The sequence below is a fragment of the Schistocerca gregaria genome, unplaced genomic scaffold (genome assembly GCF_023897955.1).
Source record: "Schistocerca gregaria isolate iqSchGreg1 unplaced genomic scaffold, iqSchGreg1.2 ptg000817l, whole genome shotgun sequence".
Lineage (NCBI taxonomy): Eukaryota > Metazoa > Arthropoda > Insecta > Orthoptera > Acrididae > Schistocerca > Schistocerca gregaria.
The window spans coordinates 25,001-32,500 of NW_026062184.1; the positions used below are offsets into that span (position 1 = coordinate 25,001).

The following is a 7,500-nucleotide window of genomic DNA, read 5'->3' on the forward strand; positions in this document are numbered from 1 at the left end:
AATAGGTTGAGGTCGTTTCGGCCCCAAGGCCTCTAATCATTCGCTTTACCGGATGAGACTCGTACGAGCACCAGCTATCCTGAGGGAAACTTCGGAGGGAACCAGCTACTAGATGGTTCGATTAGTCTTTCGCCCCTATACCCAGCTCCGACGATCGATTTGCACGTCAGAATCGCTACGGACCTCCATCAGGGTTTCCCCTGACTTCGTCCTGGCCAGGCATAGTTCACCATCTTTCGGGTCCCAACGTGTACGCTCTAGGTGCGCCTCACCTCGCAATGAGGACGAGACGCCCCGGGAGTGCGGAGGCCGCCGCCCCGTGAAGGGCGGGGAAGCCCCATCCTCCCTCGGCCCGCGCAAGGCGAGACCTTCACTTTCATTACGCCTTTAGGTTTCGTACAGCCCAATGACTCGCGCACATGTTAGACTCCTTGGTCCGTGTTTCAAGACGGGTCGTGAAATTGTCCAAAGCTGAAGCGCCGCTGACGGGAGCGATTATTCCGCCCGAGAGCATCCCGAGCCAACAGCGGCGCGGGTCCGGGGCCGGGCCAGGTAGGTCCGTCATCCGGGAAGAACCGCGCGCGCTTGCCGGGAGCCCGAGCGCCCAAAGGGGCGAATCGACTCCTCCAGATATACCGCCGAGCAGCCAGCCAGGACACCGGGGCTCTGCCCAACAGACGCGAACCGAGGCCCGCGGAAGGACAGGCTGCGCACCCGGGCCGTAGGCCGGCACCCAGCGGGTCGCGACGTCCTACTAGGGGAGAAGTGCGGCCCACCGCACACCGGAACGGCCCCACCCCGCGGCGAGTGGAAAGGCAACCGGACACGACCCCGCCGCGGATTGCTCCGCGCGGGCGGCCGGCCCCATCTGCCGAGGGCGGGGGCCAGTGGCCGGATGGGCGTGAATCTCACCCGTTCGACCTTTCGGACTTCTCACGTTTACCTCAGAACGGTTTCACGTACTTTTGAACTCTCTCTTCAAAGTTCTTTTCAACTTTCCCTCACGGTACTTGTTCGCTATCGGTCTCGTGGTCATATTTAGTCTCAGATGGAGTTTACCACCCACTTGGAGCTGCACTCTCAAGCAACCCGACTCGAAGGAGAGGTCCCGCCGACGCTCGCACCGGCCGCTACGGGCCTGGCACCCTCTACGGGCCGTGGCCTCATTCAAGTTGGACTTGGGCTCGGCGCGAGGCGTCGGGGTAGTGGACCCTCCCAAACACCACATGCCACGACAGGCGGCAGCCTGCGGGGTTCGGTGCTGGACTCTTCCCTGTTCGCTCGCCGCTACTGGGGGAATCCTTGTTAGTTTCTTTTCCTCCGCTTAGTAATATGCTTAAATTCAGCGGGTAGTCTCGCCTGCTCTGAGGTCGTTGTACGAGGTGTCGCACGCCACACCGCCAGCCGGCTGTGCACGCTACCGAGAAAGTACCGGTATGCGAACCGCCAGGCGACGGGCGCGCATCGCACGTTTAAGGAGACGCGGCCGGCCACACAGGCGACCACGACACTCCCACGTCTCCGAAGCGGGACAAACGCCGCGCGCTTCAGTATACGTAGCCGACCCTCAGCCAGACGTGGCCCGGGAACGGAATCCATGGACCGCAATGTGCGTTCGAAACGTCGATGTTCATGTGTCCTGCAGTTCACATGTCGACGCGCAATTTGCTGCGTTCTTCATCGACCCACGAGCCGAGTGATCCACCGTCCTGGGTGATCTTTTCCTTTTCAGTCTCCCACTGTCTCTTTCAAGACAGTAGCATTTGCGGGACTGAGGCGTCTGACGGCCCCTGTTCCACTATTTTTTTTTGTGTCCAACGGCCTCACAGCCGATGGGCGTCGTACGGCTCCACACCGGAGCGGACAGGCACTCGGGCGAACGTCATTCAAAACCGGCGCCAGGCGCCAGGTACCGCAGGCCAGCCGCTCCAGAGCTTCAGCGCTCGTACCACACAACAACAACACTTCCGCTAGTTTTGAGAGGCACGCGTGGCTCCGCACGCGGCGCACGGCCACTGCCGTACAGGTAGCGTGTTGCGCGACACGACACGACACGCACATCGAAAGACATGCAGTCTAGTCGGTAATGATCCTTCCGCAGGTTCACCTACGGAAACCTTGTTACGACTTTTACTTCCTCTAAATGATCAAGTTTGGTCATCTTTCCGGTAGCATCGGCAACGACAGAGTCGATGCCGCGTACCAGTCCGAAGACCTCACTAAATCATTCAATCGGTAGTAGCGACGGGCGGTGTGTACAAAGGGCAGGGACGTAATCAACGCGAGCTTATGACTCGCGCTTACTGGGAATTCCTCGTTCATGGGGAACAATTGCAAGCCCCAATCCCTAGCACGAAGGAGGTTCAGCGGGTTACCCCGACCTTTCGGCCTAGGAAGACACGCTGATTCCTTCAGTGTAGCGCGCGTGCGGCCCAGAACATCTAAGGGCATCACAGACCTGTTATTGCTCAATCTCGTGCGGCTAGAAGCCGCCTGTCCCTCTAAGAAGAAAAGTAATCGCTGACAGCACGAAGGATGTCACGCGACTAGTTAGCAGGCTAGAGTCTCGTTCGTTATCGGAATTAACCAGACAAATCGCTCCACCAACTAAGAACGGCCATGCACCACCACCCACCGAATCAAGAAAGAGCTATCAATCTGTCAATCCTTCCGGTGTCCGGGCCTGGTGAGGTTTCCCGTGTTGAGTCAAATTAAGCCGCAGGCTCCACTCCTGGTGGTGCCCTTCCGTCAATTCCTTTAAGTTTCAGCTTTGCAACCATACTTCCCCCGGAACCCAAAAGCTTTGGTTTCCCGGAGGCTGCCCGCCGAGTCATCGGAGGAACTGCGGCGGATCGCTGGCTGGCATCGTTTATGGTTAGAACTAGGGCGGTATCTGATCGCCTTCGAACCTCTAACTTTCGTTCTTGATTAATGAAAACATACTTGGCAAATGCTTTCGCTTCTGTTCGTCTTGCGACGATCCAAGAATTTCACCTCTAACGTCGCAATACGAATGCCCCCGCCTGTCCCTATTAATCATTACCTCGGGTTCCGAAAACCAACAAAATAGAACCGAGGTCCTATTCCATTATTCCATGCACACAGTATTCAGGCGGGCTTGCCTGCTTTAAGCACTCTAATTTGTTCAAAGTAAACGTGCCGGCCCACCGAGACACTCAACAAAGAGCACCCTGGTAGGATTTAAACGGGGTCCGCCTCGGGACGCGAAAGCACCCCTTCGGCTCGCCCCACCGGCAGGACGTCCCACGATACATGCCAGTTAAACACCGACGGGCGGTGAACCAACAGCGTGGGACACAAATCCAACTACGAGCTTTTTAACCGCAACAACTTTAATATACGCTATTGGAGCTGGAATTACCGCGGCTGCTGGCACCAGACTTGCCCTCCAATAGATACTCGTTAAAGGATTTAAAGTGTACTCATTCCGATTACGGGGCCTCGGATGAGTCCCGTATCGTTATTTTTCGTCACTACCTCCCCGTGCCGGGAGTGGGTAATTTGCGCGCCTGCTGCCTTCCTTGGATGTGGTAGCCGTTTCTCAGGCTCCCTCTCCGGAATCGAACCCTGATTCCCCGTTACCCGTTACAACCATGGTAGGCGCAGAACCTACCATCGACAGTTGATAAGGCAGACATTTGAAAGATGCGTCGCCGGTACGAGGACCGTGCGATCAGCCCAAAGTTATTCAGAGTCACCAAGGCAAACGGACCAGACAAGCCAATCCGATTGGTTTTGATCTAATAAAAGCGTCCCTTCCATCTCTGGTCGGGACTCTGTTTGCATGTATTAGCTCTAGAATTACCACAGTTATCCAAGTAACGTGGGTACGATCTAAGGAACCATAACTGATTTAATGAGCCATTCGCGGTTTCACCTTAATGCGGCTTGTACTGAGACATGCATGGCTTAATCTTTGAGACAAGCATATGACTACTGGCAGGATCAACCAGGGAGCTGCGTCAACTAGAGCTGAGCAGCCGGCCGCCCGGGAGTGTGTCCCGGGGGCCCGCGCGAACACGCAAGCGTCCGCTCAATTATTCTGCAAACAGGAGGAGGCCGAGCTCCCCTGCACGATACACCTCGAAACCCTCTCAGGTCCCGGCGGCGCGCAGCGCCGTCCTAGGTACTTGGTCGGTTTCGAGAGAGGCGCAATCGCCCGGAGTTAGGCGAGTAGACGGTTTTAGTGCGAACACCCTTGCTCCCAACTGAGCTTGCCGCTGCCGACAGAGGCCCGGGAGCGTGCTGTCGTGGCATTGCCGGCGGGAGACAACACGCGCCACCTATGGTGACCGGCAGCTCCAACGCCAGCGCCACACAAGGGCAAAGCCCCACTTGGGTGCAGAAGCGAACTCTCCCAGCACAGCGCACGCGCCAACACGTCCGCACAACTGCGATACAAACCACCTGCGAGAACCGCTGGGGCGACCGAGCAGCAGACGGCGTCGCGGCGCCGAGTGCCAGGCGGCGGCGCATCCTCAACGCACACAGTCCTCAATCAGACCAGCACACTGCAGATGTCCACCGCGCTTCGCACCGGGCTCGGCTGAACCAACTTTGGCCGCCAGGCGCCGCGTGCAGGGTGCGCCGCAGCGTAGCTGCGCCGCCTGCCGAGCCCGTCGGCTGGCGCTCCTGCCACTCGGCGCCCCCCACCAGCCGCCTGTTGCGCGTGCGCCCACGCAGCGCGCGGCCAACACGCCGGGCGGCCCCCCTTCACCGGCCGGGAACAGTCCCACCAAGCCACCGCCGCGTATCGCTTCATACCCACATGGGCCTAGTCACGTGTGTGGATGTGGCGGGTACCGCTGAAACAACCGGTTAATAGCTGTACCGATCGTCGCCATCACAGATTCACCTCCAGCGTGAACAACCGCTCAACAACGGATTTCCAGTTCATTTGCGTATCTTGGGCAGTAAACGTAGATGTCCACCTACATTTGCGAATTCAACAATTCTTGCATGCCAGGATGTCATGTGTCACGACACGCTACATCAGACCACATACACACTGCGACATGTGCAGAAGAGAACACGTGGAAGGTGGCCCGCGCACGTATGCGATGTCCCTTCCGCGATCCACTGTCAACCGGCATCTGCGGCATGTCCCAGATATGGAACGCGGTCCACCAGGGTAGCACTTTGTGTGAGGCAATACGACAAAGTCGGAATACACGCGTCACTACATCACACGGCTCACGCTGACCTGACCTGACTCACCGCACCACCACCCCCAGCGACCCAGGGTGACATACAATGCGTTCGTACGTTCCTCCCACACGCCTCTACGGCGTACCACAGTGCAACCTAGCTGTTATTGGGAGACGAGACAAGTAGCATCGAGCACAACATATGGAAATTGAGATTCGACACCGTTGGGCACAGCCAGCGTACGGTCACACGTATCACACTACTTCACTCTGTACGTAACTACCGATGATCGGTACAGCGTGTGGGTTACGCGTACGACATCAGCGGACAATGGACACAGACCATACCACGACGTACACTGAGGGCGTCGACATCTGAACGCAACTGAACAGCTGCGAGGCTCATTTAACACTCAAACGCCAGACCGACCAGCTTGAGAGGACGGAGACACAAAGAGAGGGGCAGAGGGGGGGGGGGGCGATATAGTCCTATTGCAGTACAATTGACAGTGGATAGCGGGAATATGTGGAAAGTAAGCAACACTCGCAAGACATCTACATGAGGATAACAACGACACCAGAGATTCCGAGCAGTGAACTATGTTAGGCAAAGGGACAACGTGGGTTAGGTTAAGGGACAACGTGGGTTAGGTTAAGGGACAACGTGGGTTAGGTTAAGGGACAACGTGGGTTAGGTTAAGGGACAACGTGGGTTAGGTTAAGGGACAACGTGGGTTAGGTTAAGGGACAACGTGGGTTAGGTTAAGGGACAACGTGGGTTAGGTTAAGGGACAACGTGGGTTAGGTTAAGGGACAACGTGGGTTAGGTTAAGGGACAACGTGGGTTAGGTTAAGGGACAACGTGGGTTAGGTTAAGGGACAACGTGGGTTAGGTTAAGGGACAACGTGGGTTAGGTTAAGGGACAACGTGGGTTAGGTTAAGGGACAACGTGGGTTAGGTTAAGGGACAACGTGGGTTAGGTTAAGGGACAACGTGGGTTAGGTTAAGGGACAACGTGGGTTAGGTTAAGGGACAAATTGAGTTAGGTTAAGGGACAAATTGAGTTAGGTTAAGGGACAAATTGAGTTAGGTTAAGGGACAAATTGAGTTAGGTTAAGGGACAAATTGAGTTAGGTTAAGGGACAAATTGAGTTAGGTTAAGGGACAACGTGGGTTAGGTTAAGGGACAAATTGAGTTAGGTTAAGGGACAAATTGAGTTAGGTTAAGGGACAAATTGAGTTAGGTTAAGGGACAAATTGAGTTAGGTTAAGGGACAAATTGAGTTAGGTTAAGGGACAAATTGAGTTAGGTTAAGGGACAAATTGAGTTAGGTTAAGGGACAAATTGAGTTAGGTTAAGGGACAAATTGAGTTAGGTTAAGGGACAAATTGAGTTAGGTTAAGGGACAAATTGAGTTAGGTTAAGGGATAATCTGGTACAACCACAGTTAGGTTAAGCGATAATCTGGTACAGCCACAGTTAGGTTAAGCGATAATCTGGTACAGCCACAGTTAGGTTAAGCGATAATCTGGTACAGCCACAGTTAGGTTAAGCGATAATCTGGTACAGCCACAGTTAGGTTAAGCGATAATCTGGTACAGCCACAGTTAGGTTAAGCGATAATCTGGTACAGCCACAGTTAGGTTAAGCGATAATCTGGTACAGCCACAGTTAGGTTAAGCGATAATCTGGTAAAACCACAGTTAGGTTAAGCGATAAAGTTGGTTAAATTTGGTATTGTGTGGGAAGGGGGCAGAGAGGGGGGGGGGTGGATAGTGGTGGCAGTACGCGGATGCCTGAGTCACCGTCAGATACGTCACGTCGGTTCGATGCTTGTAGCAAGAGGCTGGCGGGTCTGTGTCTCTCACTTCTGCAATTTTTCATGTGGTATAACACGAGGGCGGGTGGTGATATTTGGTGCCCCTCTGTGTAGGATGTGTGTTGGTGGTGTTGGTTTATCTGAGCAATGGTAGTTGTCGGAGGAGTGTGGTATTGTGCTTTTATAGGTGGACCTACTGGTCTGGTTATCATAGTGTCGACGGTGCAATGTGGCAGAGAGGGTGCACTCGACATTGTCGCATTCCAGATGTTTACGTATTGTGTGTCTCCGTTGCAGGCCGAGAGTAGTGCATGTTCGAGTGTCTGGCTGACGTGCGATTCACGTTGTGTGCCCAGTCTTACAGCACGTATAGGGACATTCGCATAAATCATCTATATGTGGCCTTGCATCATTTACTAAGCAGTGCCGTGAGACGACCGAACTATTAGGAAAGTACTGATGTACCGCATAATGTTTACCTTCCACCACACGGCGAGTATCGACTGTGCCC

At 54.8% G+C, this 7,500-nt stretch overlaps 3 non-coding genes across 3 annotated transcripts in view; all 3 read right to left on the reverse strand.

Annotated features, from left to right (window-relative positions):
* LOC126322507 (large subunit ribosomal RNA) overlaps nucleotides 1–1,373 on the reverse strand; it is a 4,222-nt gene extending 2,849 nt beyond the window's left edge. The window contains exon 1 of the ribosomal RNA XR_007559065.1: nucleotides 1–1,373. This exon is cut by the window's left edge and continues 2,849 nt beyond it. This is a non-coding gene — a ribosomal RNA (large subunit ribosomal RNA).
* A 188-nt stretch (nucleotides 1,374–1,561) lies between these two features.
* On the reverse strand, nucleotides 1,562–1,716 carry LOC126322505 (5.8S ribosomal RNA). The gene has a single exon (XR_007559063.1). It is a non-coding gene; the product is annotated as a 5.8S ribosomal RNA (ribosomal RNA).
* Nucleotides 1,717–2,084: 368 nt separating this feature from the next.
* LOC126322494 (small subunit ribosomal RNA) lies at nucleotides 2,085–3,977 on the reverse strand. Its single transcript, XR_007559053.1, has one exon. It is a non-coding gene; the product is annotated as a small subunit ribosomal RNA (ribosomal RNA).
* Between the last annotated feature and the right edge of the window lie 3,523 nt (nucleotides 3,978–7,500).